General features: G+C 37.4%; 1 pseudogene; it reads right to left on the bottom strand.

The window, feature by feature from the left end:
* Positions 1-24,366, bottom strand: part of LOC148692382 (uncharacterized) — a 52,281-nt pseudogene extending 27,915 nt beyond the window's left edge.
* Positions 24,367-26,898: the final 2,532 nt, after the last annotated feature.

Here is a 26,898-nt window from a genome sequence, read left to right as displayed (position 1 = left end):
GCAACGCCCTAGCCTCCATTCTTCATCCTCCATCCACTCCATACACCTCCATATACAACCTCCCGCACCCTTCCACCCTAATCAGCCATCATTCATCATCCCAAGCAAGAATACATCATTCATAACCCCCAAAACCACCACCCACATCTTGTGCCGCAGCAAGGAAGAAGGAGGAGAGCCCTAGACGTGCATGCCATTCGACTTGGAATTGCTGGAACATTTTAGGTGTAATCTTTCTTGTGTTTTCAATATTTAAATTCAATAATCTTTGCTTTGTGAGTATGAGGAACTAATCCCCTTTTGGCTAGGGGGAATTTCGAAACCATGGATATATTTGCAATATGATTTGATTATTTCCAGTTGTGATTCGATGAATTGAGAATCCAATTTACTTATCTGTTTGAATTAAAACTTGTTTGTGCATGTGGGTTGAGAGTGCAAACTTAATTTGCATGCATAAATCTGATGCTAGGATATAAGGAAACTTCACCTAATCGTTGGGAACTTATATTCATAAGTAGTAAAGGTTGTTAGTCATAATCATGTTAAGTAAATTCTTGGCATAAGTATCATGTGCTTTCATAGTTACGAACACCTCGTCAATACTTATGATTTTCATAGAATTTAATGATCTTTGATTGTTTCTCTATAATGCGCTTTCATGTAGAGAACTTTTGGGGAATAATTTGATTGCAATGCGCTAATTCCATTCAATTCAACGACTTGAGGAAAATCTGAAGATTAATTTAAGCGTACCTAATTCACTTGGGGTGTTGAGGTTCATGATTCATTGAATAAGCAACTGGAGATTGTTTTGTATGCAAGTATGTCATGTGTGGAGAAAGACCTCCTAGCTAGCCCATCATCCAATTAATTCCATCAAATTCGTCCAAATCTGCCTAGTTTAAAGTCTTCTTTTGTTTACTTTATTTTCGTCCAAAACCAAATCCTCATTTATCCTAGAGTGTCTAACTAGTTAGAATATGTTTTAGATTGTGTTTTCAAGAGTTTTGAGTCAAGTTAGAGCCAAATTTCGTCCAATTTTGTGTTTAGAGTCAAATCTGCCCAATTTGTGTTTTTTAGGCAGTTTTGAGTGTTTTCAACTTATTTTGAGTTTGGTGAACTTGTTTTGAGTCTTTTAAGTTGAGTTAAGTGTTTAAAAGCTTTGTTTTATCTATTTCAGTAAGTTTAAAGTTGTTAGCAATCCCTCCTAATCCCCGGTTTAAGAACGATCCCTACTTACTTATATACTACAACTGTCAAAAGAGGGTTAATTTGTGTGTTAAGTTAATTTTTGCATCAAATTTTGGCGCCGTTGCCGGGGATTAGCAACTTTGCTAATCCCTTGTTATTTCTTTTTGTTTATTTTCGTGTTTTTTTTGTTTTAGTTGCTGACTTTGTTTTGTTTTTGTTTTTTTTTTAGGTACTAGTTTATGACTCGGAATTCTCAACCGGTTCATAAGAATATCTTAGACTTTGACGACGATTTCGAATGAACTTTGAGAGGGAAGAAGACGAAGTACAAGTGGGAGAAGAGGCCACGACTCAGATTTTTGAGGAAGAACAAGCTATGGCAGCCGACAATTGAACAATCAAGGAGCTTTTCGCTTCAAGATTGGATAATGCCATGCCTCTATGCATTCAATATCCAAGGGCAGCCCCAGACAAGACCGACGAGTTCGAACTAAAGTTTAGCTTATTGCACCATATTCCTAAGTTCCATGGGTTGTCCATGGAAGATCCTAATAAGCACTTGAAGGAATTTGAGGTTGTTTGCTCAAGTATGACCCCGGTGAATGTTGATGGGAGCATTTTGAAGATGAAGGCTTTTCCCTTTTCTTTCTTGGAAAAGGCTAAAGATTGGTTGTATGAACTAGCCCCCGGAACTGTCACATCATGGGAGAGTATGAAAAGGGCATTTTTGGAGAAGTTTTTCCCAACTTCTCGAGTCATTTTTTTATGTAAAAGGATTAGTGGCATTCAGCAAAATCAAGGTGAATCATTTCCAACTTATTATGAATGTTTTAAAACACTTGTTGCTTCATGTCCACAGCACCAAATGAAGGAGGAGCTTCTTCTTCAATATTTCTACGAAGGGCTTCTACCAATTGAACGCCAAATGCTAGACGCCTCAGAGGGAGGAGCTCTAGTGGACAAAACGCCCATGGCTGCCAAGACTCTCATTGCCAACCGAGCTTTAAATGCTGAACAATATGAAGGCGTTGGTCAAAGAGACATACCACGGCAACAACAAGTTAATGAGGTAAGTGTTATTTCTGAACTTCAAAATCAAATAGCTAATCTTACTTCTCTTCTTTCGCAAGTGGTTGAAATACCAAAGGTACAAAGTGTGGTTGTTTGTGGCGTGTGCTCAATGAATGAACATCTCATGGATAAGTGCCCTCAATTGATCGAGAACGGAGGGTGGGAATCTGCCAATGCCGTGGGTTATGGCAGCCAAAACCAACCAAGGAGTGATCCTTTCTCTAATACCTACAATCCCGGTTGGAGAGATCATCCAAATTTCAAATGGAGGGAGCCACAACAACCCCAACAACAAAGCGCATTTAGGCAGCAACCTCTGGGATTCTACCAAAGGCCGTATGCACCCACACAACCCCAAGCACAACCTACCCAACCCAAATCAGGTTCGTCCATAGATAATGATCAAAATTTTCAAGTACTAACTTCTATGGCGCAGGGAATGCAAAATAGGGACAAAAAGGTTGATGAGTTAGAGAAGCAAGTTGATGCGTGATATATACGCACACAAATTAAACCCTCTTTTTGTCAATTGTAGTATAAGTATAAGTAGGGATCGTTCTTAACCGGGGATTAGGAGGGATTGCAAATCACTTGGAAACTGACTCAAAAACGTAAAATAAAGTTAAAAACGTTCACAAAGACTCAAAGGACTCAAAACAAGTTCAAAAGACTCAAAACTGCCTAAAAACACTAACTAGGCAGTTTCTGACCTTAAACCCAATGTTGGACGAATTTAAGATTATGGTTTGATTCAAACGTAAAAACACAATATAAAACACTATACTAGACTCAAAGAATGCAAAACTAAACTTTAAAACACTAAGACAAACCAAAAGACTCAAAACAACACAAACACACTCAAATCTGCCTAAAAACCACTTTCTGGGCAGATTTGAGCACAAACACAAATTTGGACGAAATTAAGTAATAACTTGACTCAAGAACGTAAAAACACAATATAAAACACTAAACTAACTCAAAGAATGTAAAACTAAACACTTAAAACATTAAAACAAACCAAAAGACTCAAACATCACCCAAAACACTCAAAACTGCCTTAAAATCACTTTCTGGGCAGTTTTGAGCACTTTGGTGAATCTGGACGAAATTGGGAAATAAAATGAATCAAAACACTTAAAAGCACAAACTAAATTGATTTCTAACTAAATTGGACATTAAAGTAAAGGGGGATTTAGATTTATACGAAAATTGAAATAACAAAACAAGTTAATAAACGAAACAGATTGTAAAACGAATTTGATGGAATGGAATGAATGGATGATAGAATGGCTAAGGGGTTCATCTCCATACATGTTATACTTGCATAATAAAATGATTTCCAATTGCATTTCAATAAACCATAAAACTCAACACCCCGGGTTAACCGTGATGCACTAATTAACCTTCAAATCTTCCTAACGTTATTGAATTGGATGGGTTAGCGCATACAACAATTCAAAACATTCCCCACAAGTCCTCACCATGAATGCATAGAAGAGATACAAGCAAGAATCATTACGCTCTATGAAAATTATAAGTGTTGACGAGGCATTCGTTACTATGGATTGCATGAAACTTATGCCAAGAATTTATTTAACGCGATTGTTTATAAGCAACCTCCACTACTTGTGAATATAAGTTCGTAACTATTAGGTGAAACTCACTTATATTCTAGCGTCATATTCATGCATGAAAATTAAGCGCGCATTCTCAATAAACATACATAAATAAGTTATCAATCAAACGGTTAAACAAATTGAATCCACAACTTATGAAACGCAATTAGAAGTAATCAAATCAAAATGCAAGCATAAACATATATTTCGAATCCCCCCCTAGCCAAGGGGGGTTTAGTTGAATTTAAACATTGGAATCAAAGAAACACCTAAACATTCCAACAACTCAAACTTGAATTGTATGAACGTTTAGGCCCTCTTCTCTTCCATTCCTCATTCGTACAAAACAAAGAGTATTGAAATTAAACATTGAAATCAAAGAAACACCTAAACATTCCAACAACTCAAACTTGAATTGTATGAACGTTTAGGCCCTCTTATCTTCCTCTTCGTTGTAGCACAAGGTCTAAGGATAGTTTGATGGTGTGAATGGTTTGGGGAGTGGTTGGAGTGGCTGCAATGGAGGAGAAAAGTGTTTTGGTGGCTGCTGCAAGGGTGTGGAGAAGTTTTGACGAATTTCTGGAATATGGAAGAGTGAATGAGAATGAATGCAATGGATGCTTATTTATAGGTGAAATGGGGGGAACATGACAGCTAGGAGGGAATGTGGCTGCATGTTTGAATGATTAAAGGATGCATGTGGGTTAGAATTGCATGTGCAATGAATATGTGGCTGCATGTGCAAGGGGACAATCTGAAAATGCATGTGAAAGCATGTGTTGGCTGCAATGATGAAATGGATGGGAGTGCATGTGGCTTAATTAATTAAAGGGAGTGCATGTGCAATGTTTTAAAGGATGGAATGTATGTGAATATGATGGAAATCTGATATGGTGATGGGAGATGCATGTGGCTGATTTATGCATGTGATTAAAGGGAGTGCATGTTTGAATGATTAAAGGGGGAAGTGCATGTGGGTTGGAAATATAAAAGGGGAATGCATGTGGCTGCAAGGTGTGGTGAATGATGATGAATGCATGTGGATTAAAGAGTGAATGGTGGCTGCAAAGTAAATGAATAATGAAATGGGAAAGCATTTGCAAGGTTTTGGTGTGAATGATTGAATGTGCATGTGGCTGCAATGGATTAGGAATCCTTCAATTTCGTCCATCCTCTTGGCTCCAAGCATATGATATCCATTGCAATCTCTAATTTGCTCCAAAATGCTCCAAAATGCATCTTTTTGCTTCCTTAGCCATATGAACCTAAAAACACACGAAAATGGCTTAAACTACTAAAACAACTATGAATTAACAATATAAAGGCACGAAAACAAGCTAAGTAAGTCGCCTAAATATGCTCCTATCAAATTCCCCCACACTTATGTTTTGCTTGTCCTCGAGCAAAACAAAAAAACAAAACAAACAAAACGACACTAAACAAGTAAAACACAACCTAAACCTTCCAACAATCGTCTCAGGGATTTCCAATGCACATGACATGTTAAAAATCATTATTCCCACAGATTTTAGCCATCTTTACACTTAAGTACATTCTTACTCATAGTCATCACATACTAGTTCGCATTTAAGCATTTAAAACACATTTCGAATGTAGTAACATGCCTTAGAGAATTTCCTCAATTCCTTACTAGAATGCACTCTATTTTCACACAGATTTTCTGACTACACACCCTACACTAGTTATATGTGAGAGATTGATGTAAACATGAAAGACTAGTATCTCACATATGTTATAACAAAGAAAGCATTTTCTGGATTTACGATAATGACATGAATATGATCTCATGAATGGAATGCTACTACTTAGAATGAGAACCAGTGATTCCATAAGCTCATATCAATTCCAAACTCCACATATTGAATACATAACATCAAGATAGAAGTTGAGGGTTGTAACGGGGCTAAGGGTAATGGTTTAACAAAGAAAGGTAAAGTAAAACAAAGGTTCTTAAAGTAATAGGAAGCGAAGTAATGAAATTGACACTTAAACTCACTTTTAATGGCAGAAATCAACTTTTAAACACAAGGGAAGATTCATGCAACAACTAGGGTCAAATTCACTCTTTTGGACCCTTCCTTCAATAACCAATGCTTGTGAGATCATTCTCACTTATTTTTTAACTCTTTTTTTTTTTTTTTTTTTTTTTTTTACTTTTCAACAATTTTTTTTTTCTTTATTTCATTCTTTGGCCGTGCCCTATTATCTTCCCCCACACTTATTTTCTGCAGTATATTTATCAAAAGGAGTTCATTCTAAGTCATGTTTCACTATCCTTTAAGAACAAGGGGTTAACAAAGAAAATAAGCTTGAAAAGGCTCAAAAGGGGTAATCCTACAATACATGTGAAAAGGGATAGGCTTTTTGGCTTTGGCTTGACTAACAACTTCATCTTATTGTATGTTATGCAATCAATATCATGCTTTGAATGAAACGGATATAAGTTCTAGCATTTAGTTCTATCATGATACAATTGCATTCTAAGTAGCAACCAAGCAAGGAATAATGAGATCATGCAACAACAAAGAATCACAGAAAATAACTCTCCAAAGAAAGTAATGGCTCGAATCTCACAGGGATGTAGCGTTTGTTTGAGTTCCTTCCTTCAAGCATGTTACAAAAACGAATTTTTCTTTTATGATTGCATGTGAAGTCATACATTATAACCATAACCAAGCATATACCAAGAGTGAATCAAACTTTTCTCTATGTTAATAACTCTTTTTAACCGTCATGCAATTACAAACCAAATCCTTATCATTGTGTTGGAAGGTACCCTAAGACACAAACACACAAAAACGACTCAAAACACTCTTTTTAGGCTTTTTTAAAACATGTTTTTCAAATTTTTATTTGATTTTCGGAGTTATAAAAACAAAACATACTAAATCACTCTAAAACAACTTAAAAACACCTTAAAACAGCAAGGTACAACATTTGAAGTTATGGGTGATAAAATCCCACGAATTTGCATCAAATATACTTAGTTACCCCCCCCCACACTTAAATCAAACATTGTCCTCAATGTTTTAAGCATAGATTCACACAAAACATAAGTAAACACACAAAAAGCATTTAAACATACTAAACATGGCAGAATGTAATTAACAAAGAGAAGAGTTTAGGGACGCAAATCTGGTTATGGAGTGTAAATTCCCTCTTCTCCTTGGTGATTGCATTGAGGCTTTGATCTTTGTGATTCCACAGGCCTACTCTTGAACTGGGCTGGATGATTCTTTTGGTCTCCTCCACTTATTGATTTTCCTTTGTGCTACTGGGCTGGAGGATTCTTTTGGTCTTCCCCGAAGGTCTGAGCTTACCCCTTTGGTCTGTTTCTTTGTTCAATCTTTCCAATTCGTATTGAAAAGGGTTGGAGGATAACTCAGCCTATGTTTGTCTCCACATGCTTCAATGTATCATTTTCACTTGCCTTACTCGCTCCCCTTTGCAGAAGTGGTCCCTTCTCTGGAAGTGTATCAACCGTTGAAGATGACTACTTGAGAGCAACGCTAGGTAAGCAATCAGGAATAGATTCCAGGCAGTTGGCTCCATTCTTGAAAATCGACTCCGGCCCTTTGAAATTTAACTCCATCCCTTTTCTTTGAACACTTTTGAAAAATGGCAAACTCATCGAACCTTAGCTTGGAATTGAGCCTTAGCAGTGATACGGGCGCGCCGCGTCAAGGTAACGTATGGCGCCCTTCTTTCTTATCTTCTAACGGTCCTCTCACAGGTGAAGACTCCGTGATGCAGGACGCCACAACAGCTACAATAGTAGCTAGGAACCTCCTCACTCCAAAAGATAGTAGGCTGCTGTCAGGACGGTCCGATGAGTTGGCCGTTCAAGAGTCCCTCGCACTTAGTGTTCAGTGTGCGAGTTCTGTTTCCAACATGGGCCAACGCCTGCTTGCCCGCTCCCGTCAGGTGGAATCATTGATGGCAGAGGTGGAAAGTCTCAAGCAGGAGATCCAGCAGCTTAAGTACGAGAATAGAAGTTTGCACGTGCTTGCCAACAACTATTCGACGGGCATGAAGAGGAAGCTTGATGAGCTGCAAGAGTCTGAAGGTCGGATTCACAGTGACCGCCAAAGGTTTTCGTCTTTCCTCCAGAGGCACCTTTTTCCTGGCTCATCCAGCGCTTGGCCAAGTATTGAGGCCTGGAATGCTCTAGCTCCGATGCCTCCCGCTCCGATGCCTTCCGCTTCGATGCCTTCCGCTCCGATGCCTTCCGCTTCAAAGCCTTCCGCTTCGATGCCTTCCGCTACTATGCCTTCCGCTCCGACGCCTCGTAGTGGGGCTTCACGTAAACAACCTTTGTGCGCCAAAATTTGATGCGTGATATATACGCACACAAATTAAACCCTCTTTTTGTCAATTGTAGTATAAGTATAAGTAGGGATCGTTCTTAACCGGGGATTAGGAGGGATTGCAAATCACTTGGAAACTGACTCAAAAACGTAAAATAAAGTTAAAAACGTTCACAAAGACTCAAAGGACTCAAAACAAGTTCAAAAGACTCAAAACTGCCTAAAAACACTAACTAGGCAGTTTCTGACCTTAAACCCAATGTTGGACGAATTTAAGATTATGGTTTGATTCAAACGTAAAAACACAATATAAAACACTATACTAGACTCAAAGAATGCAAAACTAAACTTTAAAACACTAAGACAAACCAAAAGACTCAAAACAACACAAACACACTCAAATCTGCCTAAAAACCACTTTCTGGGCAGATTTGAGCACAAACACAAATTTGGACGAAATTAAGTAATAACTTGACTCAAGAACGTAAAAACACAATATAAAACACTAAACTAACTCAAAGAATGTAAAACTAAACACTTAAAACATTAAAACAAACCAAAAGACTCAAACATCACCCAAAACACTCAAAACTGCCTTAAAATCACTTTCTGGGCAGTTTTGAGCACTTTGGTGAATCTGGACGAAATTGGGAAATAAAATGAATCAAAACACTTAAAAGCACAAACTAAATTGATTTCTAACTAAATTGGACATTAAAGTAAAGGGGGATTTAGATTTATACGAAAATTGAAATAACAAAACAAGTTAATAAACGAAACAGATTGTAAAACGAATTTGATGGAATGGAATGAATGGATGATAGAATGGCTAAGGGGTTCATCTCCATACATGTTATACTTGCATAATAAAATGATTTCCAATTGCATTTCAATAAACCATGAAACTCAACACCCCGGGTTAACCGTGATGCACTAATTAACCTTCAAATCTTCCTAACGTTATTGAATTGGATGGGTTAGCGCATACAACAATTCAAAACATTCCCCACAAGTCCTCACCATGAATGCATAGAAGAGATACAAGCAAGAATCATTACGCTCTATGAAAATTATAAGTGTTGACGAGGCATTCGTTACTATGGATTGCATGAAACTTATGCCAAGAATTTGTTTAACGCGATTGTTTATAAGCAACCTCCACTACTTGTGAATATAAGTTCGTAACTATTAGGTGAAACTCACTTATATTCTAGCGTCATATTCATGCATGAAAATTAAGCGCGCATTCTCAATAAACATACATAAATAAGTTATCAATCAAACGGTTAAACAAATTGAATCCACAACTTATGAAACGCAATTAGAAGTAATCAAATCAAAATGCAAGCATAAACATATATTTCGAATCCCCCCCTAGCCAAGGGGGGTTTAGTTGAATTTAAACATTGAAATCAAAGAAACACCTAAACATTCCAACAACTCAAACTTGAATTGTATGAACGTTTAGGCCCTCTTATCTTCCTCTTCGTTGTAGCACAAGGTCTAAGGATAGTTTGATGGTGTGAATGGTTTGGGGAGTGGTTGGAGTGGCTGCAATGGAGGAGAAAAGTGTTTTGGTGGCTGCTGCAAGGGTGTGGAGAAGTTTTGACGAATTTCTGGAATATGGAAGAGTGAATGAGAATGAATGCAATGGATGCTTATTTATAGGTGAAATGGGGGGAACATGACAGCTAGGAGGGAATGTGGCTGCATGTTTGAATGATTAAAGGATGCATGTGGGTTAGAATTGCATGTGCAATGAATATGTGGCTGCATGTGCAAGGGGACAATCTGAAAATGCATGTGAAAGCATGTGTTGGCTGCAATGATGAAATGGATGGGAGTGCATGTGGCTTAATTAATTAAAGGGAGTGCATGTGCAATGTTTTAAAGGATGGAATGTATGTGAATATGATGGAAATCTGATATGGTGATGGGAGATGCATGTGGCTGATTTATGCATGTGATTAAAGGGAGTGCATGTTTGAATGATTAAAGGGGGAAGTGCATGTGGGTTGGAAATATAAAAGGGGAATGCATGTGGCTGCAAGGTGTGTTGAATGATGATGAATGCATGTGGATTAAAGAGTGAATGGTGGCTGCAAAGTAAATGAATAATGAAATGGGAAAGCATTTGCAAGGTTTTGGTGTGAATGATTGAATGTGCATGTGGCTGCAATGGATTAGGAATCCTTCAGTTTCGTCCATCCTCTTGGCTCCAAGCATATGATATCCATTGCAATCTCTAATTTGCTCCAAAATGCTCCAAAATGCATCTTTTTGCTTCCTTAGCCATATGAACCTAAAAACACACGAAAATGGCTTAAACTACTAAAACAACTATGAATTAACAATATAAAGGCACGAAAACAAGCTAAGTAAGTCGCCTAAATATGCTCCTATCACAAGTAGGGCAGATTGCGGAGTTCATGGGCCAATTCAGAGAACAAGGCAAGTTGCCTAGTTCAACCGTTGTCAACCCAAAAGGAGGATTCGAATCTGGCAAAGCAATCAAGTTTCGAAGTGGAAAACAAGTTGGAATGGCCTCACAACCATCTAAATCAACCCCAACTGAGGATGAAAAGTTGCAATTCGAGGAGGAGGAACAAGAGCAAGCCACGGCAAGGGTAGCTAAACCCATGCCGCAGCCACCCAAACACTCCCATTCGTCTTCCAAAGGTAAGGAGGTTCCAAATTCGACTATTTCTAATGTTATTCCTCCAAATGTACCCTTTCCTCGTAGATTCATGCAATCGAAGAAGGAGGAGGCTGAAAAGGACATTTTGGAGACATTTAGAAAAGTACAAGTCAATATACCACTTTTGGATGCAATTAAGCAAGTTCCAAGGTATGCTAAGTTTTTAAAAGAACTTTGCACTACTAGGAAGAGAATTTCGAACAAAGAGGTTGTAAAGGTAAGTGAAAATGTCTCAGCCATCTTACAACGTAAAATGCCCCCTAAATGAAAAGATCCGGGTAGTTTTACAATTCCTTGTGTTATTGGTAATAATTGTTTTGAACATGCCATGCTAGACTTAGGTGCATCTATTAATGTCATGCCTAACTCAATTTATGCATCTATGAACCTAGGTGAGTTAAAAAATGATGGTGTGATTATTCAATTGGCCGATAGATCTAATGCCTATCCAAAGGGTGTTTTGGAAGATGTTTTAGTGCAGGTTAATCATTTAATCTTTCCGGTTGATTTTTATGTGCTTGAAATGGAAGACTCGGTTCATTCTCCACCCTTGCCCCTCCTACTTGGAAGACCATTCATGAAAACAGCTCAGACGAAGATTGATGTGGCCAAAGGAGTATTAACAATGGAGTTTGGTGGTGATATAATTAAATTCAATGTTAATGACTCTATTAAGAATCCTAATGATGTTCGTTCTTGTTTTGCCATTGATGTGCATAAGGATATAAGGCAGGAACATTCCACACCTATCAAGAAGGATGCATCAAGAACCACCATTGAAGAGGGAATTGGAGTGGGTGCCCTAAAACCACCCAATCTGGCCGAGAGTTGCCATAGTGACATTGTTGATAGGGCTGCCACTTTTGAGCTTCCATCACAATATGTTTGTAAGTCTCCAATCCCAATTCCAATTGCCATTTCAACTAATAGGTTGTTACCTTCTTTGGTGTAGTTACCCAATCGATTTCAAGTGGTGGGAGCATTTACATGGACTTTAGGAACCAAGACACCACAATCAGGGAGGATCACCATCCCCTTCCATTAGCCATACTATGAGAATTTCAAGGAGCATGTTGTGGATGATGTACCCCTCCATGCCGTGGGGACTAGTGAAGCTTAACATGGCATATTCGTCCGGCTGGAAGACGTTAAAGCAAGCGCTTCGTGGGAGGCAACCCATGCATGCAACAAGGAGAAGATGGAACTTCCACTCCAAACCCAGATTCGCGTTTCTAAACCCTTCTCTTTGCTGCTTTATGTTATTATGCTTAGTTGTTTGTGTTTGTTCGCTTTTGTGTGAGTCGTTGTGTGAAACATTGGGGACAACGTTTGATTTAAGTGTTGGGGGGGGTAAACAAGTGTTTTTATGCAAATTTGTGGGATTATATCGCCTATCACTTCTAATGTTGTTTCTCACAGTTTTTAAGTGTTTTTAGGGCATTTTGAGCTGTCTTGGTGTGCTTTGAAGTAAAAATCCGAAAATTTTAAAAAAAAAATTGAAAAAGTGTTTTGAAAAAGCCAAAAAGAGTTGTTTTTGTGTGTTTGTTTGCGTCTTAGGGTACCTTCCAACACAATGATGAGGATTTGGTTTTTAATGCATGACTATTAAAGAGAGTTGCAAACATGGATGGAAGTTTGATTTGCTCTTTGGTTTATGCTTGGTTGTAGTTATAGTTTACGAATTCACATGTAATCACAAAGGATAAAATCAGTTTTTGTAACATGCTTGAAGGAAGGAACTCAAACAAACGCTACATCCCTGAGAGACTTGAACTTAAACGTTGATTTGGAGAGTTGTTAATCTGTGCATTCTTGTTTTCTAAAGTTGTTGCATGATCTTATTATTTTTCGTTTGGTTGCTACTTAGAATGCATTTCATCATTATAGTTCCAAATAGCATAACAAATAATAAGATGAAGTTGTTTAGTAGTCACCACCATAGCCAAATAGCCGAATCCACCCTTGTCATTTGTATTGTAGGTTTAAACCCCGTTGAACCTTCTTTAGCCTATTTTCTTTGTTAAACACATCACCCTTACCTAGCCCAGTATAGGACTTTCCAAACCCTTGTTCTTGAAGTATAGTGGAGCATGACTTAAAATGAATTCTTTTTGAGTGACATTCTTGTAGAAAACAAGTGTGGGGGAAGGGATTTTTGTGTGCATGTGTGTGCCAAAGTCTTAAAGGAGGCACGGGAAAAAGAAAAAAAAGAAAGAAAGAAAAAAAATGTGAAAAAGAAGAAAAAGAAGAAGAAAAGAAAGAAAAGGAGTTGAAAATAAGTGAGAACAAACTCACAAGTGTTGGTTGTTGAAGAAAGGGTCCAAAAAGTTGAATATGGCCCTAAGTTTTGTGTGACTTCCCCTTGGGTGTTCAAAGTTGATTTTTGCATTCTAAAGGGAATTCTAAGTGCCTAATTCATTACCTTGCTCACTATTGCTTTAAGAACGTTTGTTTCCTCTACCTTTCCTTGTTAGCCAACACCTTAGCCCTGTTACAACCCTTAGACTTCTATCTTGATTGTTATTTCAATATGTGGAGTTTAAAATTGGTTTGAGCATATGGTATCCCTGGTTCTCGCGTCTAAGTAGTAGCATTCCATTCATGAGATCATATACATGTCATTGTCATAATTCCAGAAAATGCTTTCCTTGTTATAACATATGTGATTGTTCGTCTACATGTTTACATCCATCTTCTCACATATACCTAGTGTAGGGAGTGTAGTCAGAAAACCTGTGTGAAAATTGAGAGTACATCCAGTAAGGAATTGAGGGAATTCTCTAAGCCATGTTACTACATTCAAAATGTTGTTTTAATTGATTAAATGTGAGCAAGTGAATGGTGACTATGATTAAGTATGCTCGAGGGTAAGGATTGCTTAAATCTATGTGAGTGGTGATCTTTGACATGTTATGTTTCATTGGAAATCCCTGAGGCAAACGTTGGAAGGTTTAGATTATATATTTTGTTTCTTTTGTTTGTTTGTTTGTTTTGCTCAAGGACTAGCAAAAGCTAAGTGTGGGGGAATTTGATAGGAGCATATTTAGGCGACTTAGCTAGCTTATTCTTGTGCATTTGTGTTATTATTTCTTAGTTAATGTAGTATTTCAACTCATTTTCCTGTGTTTGTAGGTCCAAAGGGTTAAAGTACCAAGAAAGTGCATTTTGGAGCAGTTTTGGGCACTAAATGGATAGCTTGTATATGGGCCAACATGGATGGACGAATTTGGAGTTCAAAAGGCTAGAAATCTGATAAGAAGATGAAGAAATTAAACTCAAGACAAAGTGGATAAGGAATTAGCTCAAAAGAGGAAACATTATCCAAAACCTTATCTTATCTTATCCTATCCAAACCTAATCTTGTTCCACCTTAATCCTAGCTGTAAGTGGACCTAAAAACACGATTTCTAGCAGCCTTATCTAACCCTAAAAGGGTGCTGCACCCTTCCCCCTTTTATCTCTTCTAGAAAACCCAAAATCAGCCACAAAACATCTAGTTTCTAGAAGGCCCAATTTTGGACGAATTTCGTAAACCTTTTTCCTTTTGGATTCTGATTTATTAGGCCTTATTCATTGTGCATTTGGGTTATATAAATCCTTTTCTGAAATTAATTGGGCCAAACCCTCTCCTAAGTGGATTAAATCAATTGTGGCGAAACCTAGGGCCCTAATCCATAAAATCTGCTAAGTTGTAACCCTAATCTAATTAACCCTAGGACTATATATACATATTTTCTGCCATAAATTCGTATGAACCCCTTATGCTATTCAGAAACTTGTGCCGCAACACCCTAGCCTCCATTCTTCATCCTCCATCCACTCCATACACCTCCATATACAACCTCCCGCACCCTTCCACCCTAATCACCCATCATTCATCATCCCAAGCAAGAATACATCATTCATAACCCCCAAAACCACCACCCTCATCTTGTGCCGCAGCAAGGAAGAAGGAGGATAGCCCTAGACGTGCATGCCATTTGACTTCACCTAATCGTTGGGAACTTATATTCATAAGTAGTAAAGGTTGTTAGTCACAATCAAGTTAAATAAATTCTTGGCATAAGTATCATGTGCTTTCATAGTTACGAACGCCTCGTCAATACTTATGATTTTCATAGAATTTAATGATCTTTGATTGTTTCTCTATTATGCACTTTCATGTAGAGAACTTTTGAGGAATAATTTGATTGCAATGCGCTAATTCCATTTAATTCAATGACTTAAGGAAAATCTGAAGGTTAATTTAAGCGTACCTAATTCACTTGGGGTGTTCAGGTTCATGATTCATTGAATAAGCAACTGGAGATTGTTTTGTATGCAAGTATGTCATGTGTGGAGAAAGACCTCCTAGCTAGCCCATCATCCACTTAATTCCATCAAATTCGTCCAAATCTGCCTAGTTTAAAGTCTTGTTTTGTTTACTTTATTTTCGTCCAAAACCAAATCCCCATTTATCTTAGAGTGTCTAACAAGTTAGAATTTGTTTTAGATTGTGTTTTCAAGAGTTTTGAGTCAAGCTAGAACCAAATTTCGTCCAATTTTGTGTTTAGAGTCAAATCTGCCTTGTTTGTGTGTTTTAGGCAGTTTTGAGTGTTTTCAGTTTATTTTGAGTATGGTGAACTTGTTTTGAGTCTTTTAAGTTGAGTTAAGTGTTTAAAAGCTTTGTTTTATCTATTTCAATCAGTTTAAAGTGTTTAGCAATCCCTCCTAATCCCCGGTTTAAGAACGATCCCTACTTACGTATATACTACAATTGTCAAAAGAAGGTTAATTTGTGTGTTAAGTGAATTTTCGCATCATGCCGCACCCCTCTAGGTCTTATCCCTTATGGATTCTGATTTATAGGGCCTCATTCCTTGTCGATTTGGGTTAAACAAAACCTTTTATGAAACTAATTCGGCCAAACCCTCTCCTTAGTGGATTTAACCCACTTGTGCCGAACCCTAGGGCCCTAATCCAATAAATCTGCTAAGTGGTAACCCTAATCTAATTAACTCTAGGACTATATAAACACATTTTCAGCCACAAATTCGTACCAACCCCTTATGCCATTCAAAAAATCCTTGCCGCAAGCCCTAGCCTCCATTCTCCATCATCCATTCAACCCCCACACCTCCATACATCATCTTCCGCACTCTACCACCATAACCAGCCATCATTCATCATCCGAACCAAGAATACATCGTTCATAACCCCCAAAACAACCACCCAAATCTTGTGCTGCAGCAAGGAAGAAGAAGGAAAGCCCTAGCCGTGCATGCCATTCGACTTGGAATTGCTGGAACGTTTTAGGTGTAATCTTTCTTGTGTTTTTCAATGTTTAGTTTCAAGAATCTTTGCTTTGTGAGTATGAGGAACTAATCCCCTTTTGGCTAGGGGGATTTCGAAACCATGGTTATATTTGCATTATGATTTGATTACTTCCAGTTGTGATTTCATGAATTGTGAATCCAATTTACTTATCTATTTGAATTAAAACTTGTTTATGTATGTGGGTTGAGAGTGCACACTTAATTTGCATGCATAAATATGATGCTAGGATATAAGGAAGCTTCACCTAATCGTTCTGAAATTATATTCATAAGTAGTAAAGGTTGTTAGTCACAATCACATTAAGTAAATTCTTGGTATAAGTATCATGCGCTTTCATACTTACGAGTGCCTCGTCAACACTTATCATTTTCATAGAATTTAATGATCTTTGATTGTTTCTCTATTATGCGCTTTCATGTAGAGAACTTTTGAGGAATAATTTGATTGCAATGCGCTAATTCCATTCAATTCAATGACTTAAGGAAAATCTGAGGGTTAATTTAAGCGTACCTAATTAACTTGGGGTGTTGAAGTTCATGGTTCATTGAATAAGCAACTGGAGATTGTTTTGTATACAAGTATGTCATGTGTGGAGAAAGACCTCCTAGCTAGCCCATCATCCACTTAATTCCATCAAATTCGTCCAAATCTGCCTAGTTTAAAGTCTTGTTTTGTTTACTTTATTTTCGTCCAAAACCAAATCCCCATTTAACTTAGAGTGTCTAACTGGTTAGAATATGTTTTAGATTGTGTTTTCTAGAGTTTTGAGTCAAGTTTGAACCAAATTTCGTCCAATTTTGTGTTTAGAGTCAAATCTGCCCAGTTTGTGTTTTTTAGGCAGTTTTGAGTGTTTTCAGCTTATTTTGAGTTTGGTGAACCTGTTTTGAGTCTTTTAAGTTGAGTTAAGTGTTTAAAAGCTTTGTTTTATCTATTCGAGTCAGTTTAAAATGTTTAGCAATCCCTCCTAATCCCCGGTTTAAGAACGATCCCTACTTACTTATATACTACAATTGTCAAAAGAGGGTTAATTTGTGTGTTAAGTTAATTTTTGCATCATGCCGCACCCCTCTAGGCCTTATCCCTTATGGATTCTGATTTATAGGGCCTCATTCCTTGTGGATTTGGGTTACACAAATCCTTTTATGAAACTAATTGGGCCAAACCCTCTCCTAAGTGGATTTAACTAACTTGTGCCGAACCCTAGGGCCCTAATCCAATAAATCTGCTAAGTTGTAACCCTAATCTAATTAACTCTAGGACTATATAAACATATTTTCAGCCACAAATTCGTGCAAAGATAGATTACACCTAGAAACGTCCAACACTCTAACTCGAATGCACAAACGCCCAAGGCTTGGTCTTCCTTCTCCTCTTCCTTGCTAAGTCACGGCACAAGGTCTAGGGTGGTTTTGTGGATGATTTTCTGGGTTTTGGATGGGTTTAGGCAGGTGTGGTGGTGCGGCAAGGATTAATGGGGTCCACGGCTTAGAAAGGGAATTGGCTGCAATGGCTGAATGTTGTAATTTAGGGTGAATGAGGAATGGAATCAAAAGTTGCAGCTGATTAGAATAATAGGAATATGGTGGCTGAATGGCTTAAAAATATGAATGCATGCAATGAATTAGGTCGGCTAGGGTTTAGGGTTAGGGTTTTGTGCATAAAAGGGGACAAAATTGCCCTCCCTTGCACGGCAAGGGAAGGGGGGAATATACAAGGGCACGGCAATGGTTTAAAGTGACCTAGGGCCTTTGTTTTGTGTCCTAAAGTGCCTACAAGGCCTTCAAAGTGGCTAGAAAATACGGACGTTTAAGTTTAGGAAAGGTTACCAAAATGGGAAACCTAGGGTTAACTTTCCTACTTCAAGTAGGAATCCTTGTTTGAGTAGGATTCCTCGTTTTGGTAAGAATTCATCGTTGGAGTAAGAATTCGTCGTTTCTTCAAATCTTCAACTCATTCATTCCTCTTACGCTCCAAAAGACTCCAATTTGCATCTTCTTGCACACTTTGGCCTTATAATCTGAAAATACACAAAAGTAGCCTTAAACACTAAAATAGCTAAGTAAACACAACATAAATGCACGAGAACAAGCTAATTAAGTCGCATGAATATGCTCCTATCAGAAATCTAAGGGTTAATTAGTGATGTCACGGTTAATCTGGGGTGTTGAGGTTCATGGTTTATCGGAAAAGCAACTGGAAATCAATTTATGTTTGAATGTGTCATGTGTGGAGAAGTATCCCTTGGCTATCCCATCATCCATTAGTTTTAAGTTACTTGTTTTCTTTTAAATTCGTCCAAAATCAAAACCCCTTTTCTTACTTGTTCCAAATCTGTCCAAAAGAGTTTTCTTGAGTCTTTAGAGTCAGAACTAAGTGTATTTTCGTCCAAATTAAGTCCTAAAGTCTAAATTGAGTCTTTTTGGTTGTTTTGAGTTGTTTTGAGTCTTTAAAGTTTGTTTTGAGTCAATCAAGTTAGTAAGAGTCTTGTGAGTTTATCTAAAGTGTTTTAAAGCATATTTTCACATCTTTGAGTCAATTTTCATTAGATTAGCAATCCCTCCTAATCCCCGGCCTAGAACGATCCCTACTTATATCTATACTACAATTGTCAAAAAGAGGGTTTAATTTGAGTGCTATCTTATTTCATATCAAATTTTTGGAATTCCCTCACACTTGGCTTTTGCTAGTCCTCGAGCAAAACGAAATGAACAAAACACAATCTAGACCTTCCAACATGTACCTTGGGGATTTCCAATGCAACATGACATATTAAAGAACACCACATACTTAGATTTTAATTATCCCTACCCTCGAGCATATACTTAATCATAGTTACCACTCACTACCTCGCATTTAATCAATTAAAACATGATTTTGAATGTAGTAACATGCCTTAGAGAATTCCTCAATTCCTCACTGGATATACTCTCTATTTTCACACAGATTTTCTGACTACACTCCCTATACTAGGTGTATGTGAGAAGATTGATGTAAACATGTAGACTAATACTCACATATGTAGAATCAAAGAAAGCATTTTCTGGAATTATTAACATTATATGTATGATCTCATGAATGGAATGCCACTACTTAGACGCGAGAATCAGGGATACCATATGCTCAAACCAATTTTAAACTCCACATATTGAAACACATAACAATCAAGATCGAAGTCAAAGGGTTGTAACGGGGCTAAGGTATTGGCTAACAAAGAAAGGTAAGGATAAACAAAAGTTCTTAAAGCAATAGTAAGCAAAGTGATGAAATAAACACTTAGAATTCACTTTTGAACGCAGAAATCAACTTTGAACACCAAGGGAAGATTCACACATAACTTAGGGTCAAATTCAAACTTTTGGACCCTTTCTTCAACAATCAACACTTGTGAGTTCCTTCTCACTTATTTCCAACTCTTTTTTCTTTCTTTTCCTTCTTTTTCACATTTTTTTTTCCGTGCCTTATTCTTTTCTTTGGCACATAAATCATCCATCCCCCTAGATTCCCACGAAAATCCTTCCCCCACACTTGTTTTTCCTGCAAATTGTAGAATAAAAGGAATTCCCTCTAAGTCATGCTTTACTATACTTTAAGAACAAGGGTATGGATAGTCCTATTCTAGGCTAGGTAAGGATAATATGGTTAACAAAGAAAATTAGGCTAACTAAGGCTCAAAGGGGTTAACATACAATACATCTGCAAAGGGTAAGGCTTTTTGGCTCTTGTTTTAACTAAACAACTTCATCTTGTTTTATGTTATGTACTCAATTTTATGCTTTGAATGAAATGGGCATGAGTTCTAGTATTTGGAACTATAGTGATAAAACGCATTCTAAGTAGCAACCAAGCAAAGAATAATGAGATCATGCAACGACTTTAGAAAACAAGAACATCAAGATTAATAACTCTCCAAAGAATGTTTAGGCTCAAGTCTCTCAGGGTTGTAGCGTTAGTTTGAGTTCCTTCCTTCAAGCATGTTACAAAAGCTGATTTTTTTCCTTTGTGATTACATGTGAATTCGAAAATGTCAACTACAACTAAGCATAAACCAAAGAGTATATCAAACTTCCATCCATGTTTGTAACTTTCTTTAATTGTCATGTGATAGGAGCATATTCATGCGACTTAAATGGCTTGTTCTCGTACATTTACGTTATGTTTCATTAGTTATTTTAGTCCTTTATGCTTCTTTCGTGTGTTTTTAGGTTCATATGGCTAAGGAAGCAAAAAGATGCATTTTGGAGCATTTTGGAGCAAAATCGGACTTGGATTGGATAGCTTATGTTTGGAGCAAAAGGAATGGACGAAATTAAAGACCAAACTATCATAACCACATAATCATTCATTTATCACTTAACATATCATATCATTCACTTATCACTTAACATATCATTCACTTATCACTTATCATAACCATACACTTATCACTTATCATACTCATAATCATCTACACATTTCAACCATTTAAACACATGCATTTCAACTCACATGCACACCCACCTCTTTCCACCTAATCCACATGCTTTCACAACCTAAAACACATGCACATTCACCCTAAATCAATCACATACACAACCTGCCATCATTTCTCCCCCCTTTGCCGTGCATTGCACATCAACACATTCCAGCTTTTCTCCTTCTCTTTGCAGCCACACTTCCACATGCATTCCCTCTTTTCCTAGCTGTTTTTCCATCATTATTTCAACCTAACATTCACCCACATGCACCCTTTAAACAAACCCAAACATGCAGCCACATATTCCACCCTTTGCCGTGCAAAACATCTCCATTTCAGCACACTCCACATGCAATTCCAGCTTTCCAACCTAGCCACATTCACATGCATTCACTCATAATCATTCACCAAACTTGCAGCCACATTTCCACCTATTCCTAGCTGTCATGTTCCCTCTCATTTACCTATAAATAAGCATGCATTGCAGCCACAATTCATTCATTCCATTCACCACAACACAACACACAACACAAACACCTTTGTGCCGTGCAAATCCCCTTCCATTTCTGCACCATTTCTTCCCCTCCATTGCAGCCACTCCAACCATTCCCCACTCCATTCCACATACACCTAAAGCCCTAAACATCTCCTTAGACCTTGTGCTACAACAACGAGGAAGAGAAGAGTGCCTAAACGTTCATACAATTCAAGTTTGAGTTGTTGGAATGTTTAGGTGTTTCTTTGATTTCAATGTTTAAATTCAATTCTCTTTGTTTTGTACGTATGAGGAATGGAAGAGAAGAGTGCCTAAACGTTCATACAATTCAAGTTTGAGTTGTTGGAATGTTTAGGTGTTTCTTTGATTTCAAAGTTATGAGGAACTAAACCCCCTTTAGCTAGGGGGTGATTCGAAACTATGTTTATATTTGCAATATGAATTGATTAACTTTCGTTGGAATTTCATAAGTTGTGGATTCAATTTGTTTAACCGTTTGATTGATAACTTATTTATGAATGTTTATTAAGAATGCACGCTTAATTTTCATGCATGAATATGACGCTAGAATATAAGTGAGTTTCACCTAATCGTTATGAACTTATATTCACAAGTAGTGGAGGTTGCTTATAAACAATCGCGTTAAATGAATTCTTGGCACGAGTTTCATGCTCATCATAGTAACAAATGCCTCATCAACACTTATAGTTTTCATAATGCTTAATGATCTTTGATTATCTTTATTGTGCTTTTCACGTAAAGGACTTTTGGAGAATGTTGTGAATTGCGTTGCGCAAACCCATCCAATTCATTAACTTAAAGGAGAACTTGACGGTTAATTTAAGCGGACCTAATTAACCTGGGGTGTTAAGTTTCATAATTTATCGAAAGACCAACTGAGAATCAATCTTGTATGCAAGTGTAACATGTGTGGAGAAGAACCCCTTGGCTATTCCATCATCCATATTTTCATCACATTCATATTTACGTTTTTCCTTTAATTACAATTTGTGCATTTTAGTTAATTTCGTCAAAAACTCAACCCCCCCCCCCATCTTTTGTTAAGTCTTAATCATTCGTATTTGTTTTATTTTTGTGTTTTCAAGTATTTGAAGTCTTGTGTACTTGTTTTGAGTTCTTGTTAAGTAAGTTAAGTGTTTTAAAAGTTAGTTTTATTTATTTGAATCAAGTGTTTAGCACCCCTAGTTAATCCCCGGTTAGAACGATCCCTACTTACATCATTACTACAATTGTCACAAATAGGGTTTAGTTTGTGTGTGTATAAATCTCGCATCATCATGCAATTAAAAACTAAATCCTCATCATTGTGTTGGAAGGTATCCTAAGACACAAACAAACATAAAAACAATAACGACTCTAAAAACAACTCTTTTTGGGTTTTTAAAACACTCTTTTTCGATTTTTTTTCAAATTTTCGGATTTTCTGTTTAAGACACATAAAAACACTTCAAAATACACTAAAAACACTTAAAAACAGTGAAAAACAACTTTAGAAATGATGGGTGATAAAATCCCACGAATTTGCATGAAAAACACTTTGTTTACCCCCCCCCCCCCCACACTTAACCCAAACATTGTCCTCAATGTTTTAAGCATAGACTCACAAACAAACAACCAAATAACACAACTAACAAACACGACAAACATGGCAAATAAAAGCAATATAGAGTAGGGTTTAGGAACACAAATCTGGTTATGGAGCCAGAGATTCCTAGGTCTTCTTTATTTGAATGCATGGGTTGCCTCCCAAGAAGCGCTTGCTTTAACGTCTTCCAGCCGGACGATACCTCCTTTTATGCTCCCCTAGTGCCCACGGCATGGAGGTGATCTTTGAATGGGAGGTGATACTTGAAATGATCCGGTAATGGTTTAAATTCAAGATTGGGTGCCTGAATCATCAACAACCTGTTAGTATAAAACAAAATTGAAATTCGGGGAGGTGGCTTACCTGTGTGCTCCAACATGAACTCAAGAATAAACACCTCTTCTTTGAACGTTTCAGGGACTTTGCACTCGGCCAGATTTGGTGTGAGGATTGGTCCTTGTCCTGTGTCATAAAATTCAACTTATTTGGGGTTGTTTGCCTCAAGAACATCCTCTTTGACGAATTCTTGATATTCCATACTTTGCACCTTTGGAAGGGCTACCAAGATGTCTTTTTCACTTTCTTCTTCCTTGGAATTCATGAACCTGCAAGGAATAGGGACATTTGGTGGAACGGGGTTAAAAATAATTAAACTTGGAACAACCTTACCTGAATTGGATGGTGTAGGAGCAATAGGTGCCTGCGGCAAAGGTGTTTCCACCCTCGCCGTGGGTTGGGTGTGTTCCTCTTCCTCAAATTGCAATCTTTCATCTTCCTTGTAATTTGATTTTGATGGTTTAGGGTCTGTTCCAACCTCATTGCTACTTCTCAAGATGATTTCCTTGGCAGTTTCAAATCCTCCCTTTAGATTTGCAATGGTTGAAATAGGGAGTTTGCCTTGGTCTCGAAATTGTCCTACGAACTCCGCTATCTGCCCAATTTGCTTTTCCAAGTGGTCCAACCTTTTGTCTTGATTTTGCATTGCTTTGTTTTGATTTTCTTGCCCCTGAGACAAATTGGTGAGTAACTTAATAAGCGTATCATTATACAAAGACGTACCTGAATTTGTTTGGGCAGGTTGTGGTGGCTGCATAGGTGTTGTATAGAACTCCTCATATGGCTGCCAATATTCTCCTTGTTAAGCCTCCTTGACTTGATTTTGTGAGCCCTGCACCAAAGAAATTAATTCATTAAGAATTTGATTATAATCTATTGATGAACCTGAGTTTGGTTGGGCATATTGTATATGAGGTTGTGGTGGCTGCATAGGCGTTGAATAAAATTCCTCTTATGGCTGCCAATATCCTTTGTGGTCAACTTGTAGAAATTCCCACCACATAGAGTTTGAATGATCACTCCAATCTGAATTGTACATGTTGGAAAACAAATTGTTCCTTGATTGATTATGATCTTGATAACCCCAGGTATTGACATTCTCCCAACTTTTTTGTGGACATAGATTTGCTTGATATTCTTGCCTATAAGGAGCACCAAATGTAGGGACACTTTGCATTGTGGACCCTTCAGCATACTGTGATAACTGACACGTAAGATTTGCTATTTGAGGTTGAAGATTAGCAATTGCCATGTCTTGCTTCTCTAGTACCTAAAATCAAAGAAATAAAACTAAATCAAATATCAAAAGAAAAATAAACAAAAAAATAGAGGGATTAGCAATTTTACTAATCCCCGGCAACGGCGCCAAAAATTTGATGTGATATATAATAGCACACAAATTAAACCCTCTTTTTGACAATTGTAGTATAGATATAAGTAGGGATCGTTCTAGGCCGGGGATTAGGAGGGATTGCTAATCTAATGAAAACTGACTCAAAGATACAAAAATATGCTTCAAAACACTTAAACAAACTCAAAAGACTCTTAACTAAATGTATATGACTCAAAACAAACTTAAAAGACTCTAAACAACACAAAACAATAAAAAAGACTCAAACTAGACTCTAAGACTCAACTTGGACGAAAATAGGTTTGGTTTTGACTCAAAACACTCAAAAACACTAATTAGGACAGATTTGACACAACTAAATAAAGGGGATTGGGTTTTTGACGAATTTAAGATAAAAACAAGTAACTAAAAGACTTGAATAGGATTTGGACGAATTTGGGAAAAACGATGGATGATTAGATAGCTAGAGGATTCTTCTCCACACATGACACACTTGCATACAAATTGATTTCCAGTTGCTTTTCCGATAAACCATGAACCTCAACACCCCAGATTAACCGTGACATCACTAATTAACCTTCAGATTTTCCTTAAGTTATTGGATTGGATGACATCATACGACAACCCAAACCATTCTTCAAAAGTCCCCTACATGACATCATAATAGAGATACAATCAAAGATCATTACGTTCTATGAAAATCATAAGTATTGACAAAGCACTTGTAACTATGACATCATGATACTCATGCTAGGAATTTACTTAACATGATTGTGAAAACAACCTTAACTACTTGTGAATATAAGTTTGTAACGATTATGTGAAACTCCCTTATATTCTAGCCCCAAATTCATGCATGCAAACTAAGTGTGCACCCTTAATCAACAAACAAGAATAAGTTATCCATCAAACGGTTAAGTAAATTGCATTCATAATTTATGAAATAACAACTGGAATTTATCAATTCATATTGCAAATATAATCATGGTTTCAAAGTCTCCCCTAGCTAAAACAAGTTTAGCTCCTCATGTTTACAACAAAACAAAGAGAATATAAATTAAACATTGAAAACAAAGATAGAATACACCTAGAAACACTCCAGGTGCCTCCTCCTTCCTTCCTTGCTGCCAACAATGGGGATTTGTGTGAATTTAGGCTGTTGAGGTGTGGTGGATGGTGTGGTGTGAATTTGTGGTAAAGGGTGGTGGTTTTTGAGTGTTGTGGCATCAAGTATTTATAGGGTGAAGGGGAGGCACGAATTTGGGCTGAAAAGGAGAGGAATTAGGACTCCAAATCACCAAAGAACAAGGATACTTTCAATTAGATTCCAAGGAGGACAAGGAATGGTCCTTGTAGCAGATTCTAGAACTTCTAGAAGGGTTACATGTGGCATAAACTTAATGCACGAAAATAGGGCTTCTAGAACTTGATATTTAGGTGATTTAATGTGAAAAAGAGTCCTCTTTGAAGTTGGAATTAAGGTAGGAAAAGATTAGGATAGGATAAGATAAGATAAGGTTGGATAAGGTTTGGATAAGATAAGGAAATTTGGATAAGATTCCTTATTTCTTGCTCTTTCCTTATCTTCTTTGCATTTGGACTTCTTTCTCCAGATTTTTAGCCTTTCCTAGCATCTCTTGACTTCAATTTCGTCCATCCACATTGCTCCATAGTTAAGCTATCCAATCTATGCCCAAAACTGCTCCGAATAGCCTCAAAATGCACTTTCTTGCTCCTTTTGCCATTAGGACCTAAAAACATACGAAAATAGCTTAAAAGACTAAAATAGATAGTAATTAAGTAACTAAATGCAAGGAAACAACATAACTAAGTAGCATAAATATGCTCCTATCAACAACCCCTTATGCCATTCAGAAAATCCTTGCCGCAAGCCCTAGCCTCGATTCTCCATCATCCATTCAACCCCCACACCTCCATACACCATCTACCGCACACTACCACCATAACCAGCCCTCATTCATCATCCGAACCAAGAATACATCGTTCATAACCCCCAAAACCACCACCCACATCTTGTGCCGCAGCAAGGAAGAAGAAGGAAAGCCCTAGCTGTGCATGCCATTCGACTTGGAATTGCTGGAACGTTTTAGGTGTAATCTTTCTTGTGTTTTCAATGTTTAATTTCAAGAATCTTTGCTTTTCGAGTATGAGGAACTAATCCCCTTGTGGCTAGGGGGAATTTCGAAACCATGGCTATATTTGCATTATGATTTGATTACTTCCAGTTGTGATTTCATGAATTGTGAATCCAATTTACTTATCTATTTGAATTAAAACTTGTTTATGTAAGTGGGTCGAGAGTGCACACTTAATTTGCATGCATAAATCTGATGCTAGGATATAAGGAAGCTTCACCTAATCCTTGTGAAATTATATTCATAAGTAGTAAAGGTTGTTAGTCACAATCACGTT

The sequence above is a fragment of the Pyrus communis genome, chromosome 12, assembly GCF_041283825.1.
Source record: "Pyrus communis isolate YQ-2024b chromosome 12, ASM4128382v1, whole genome shotgun sequence".
NCBI classification, from domain to species: domain Eukaryota; kingdom Viridiplantae; phylum Streptophyta; class Magnoliopsida; order Rosales; family Rosaceae; genus Pyrus; species Pyrus communis.
The sequence above is the reverse complement of the archived record's forward strand: the minus strand, read 5'-3'. Positions and strand labels throughout refer to the sequence as shown.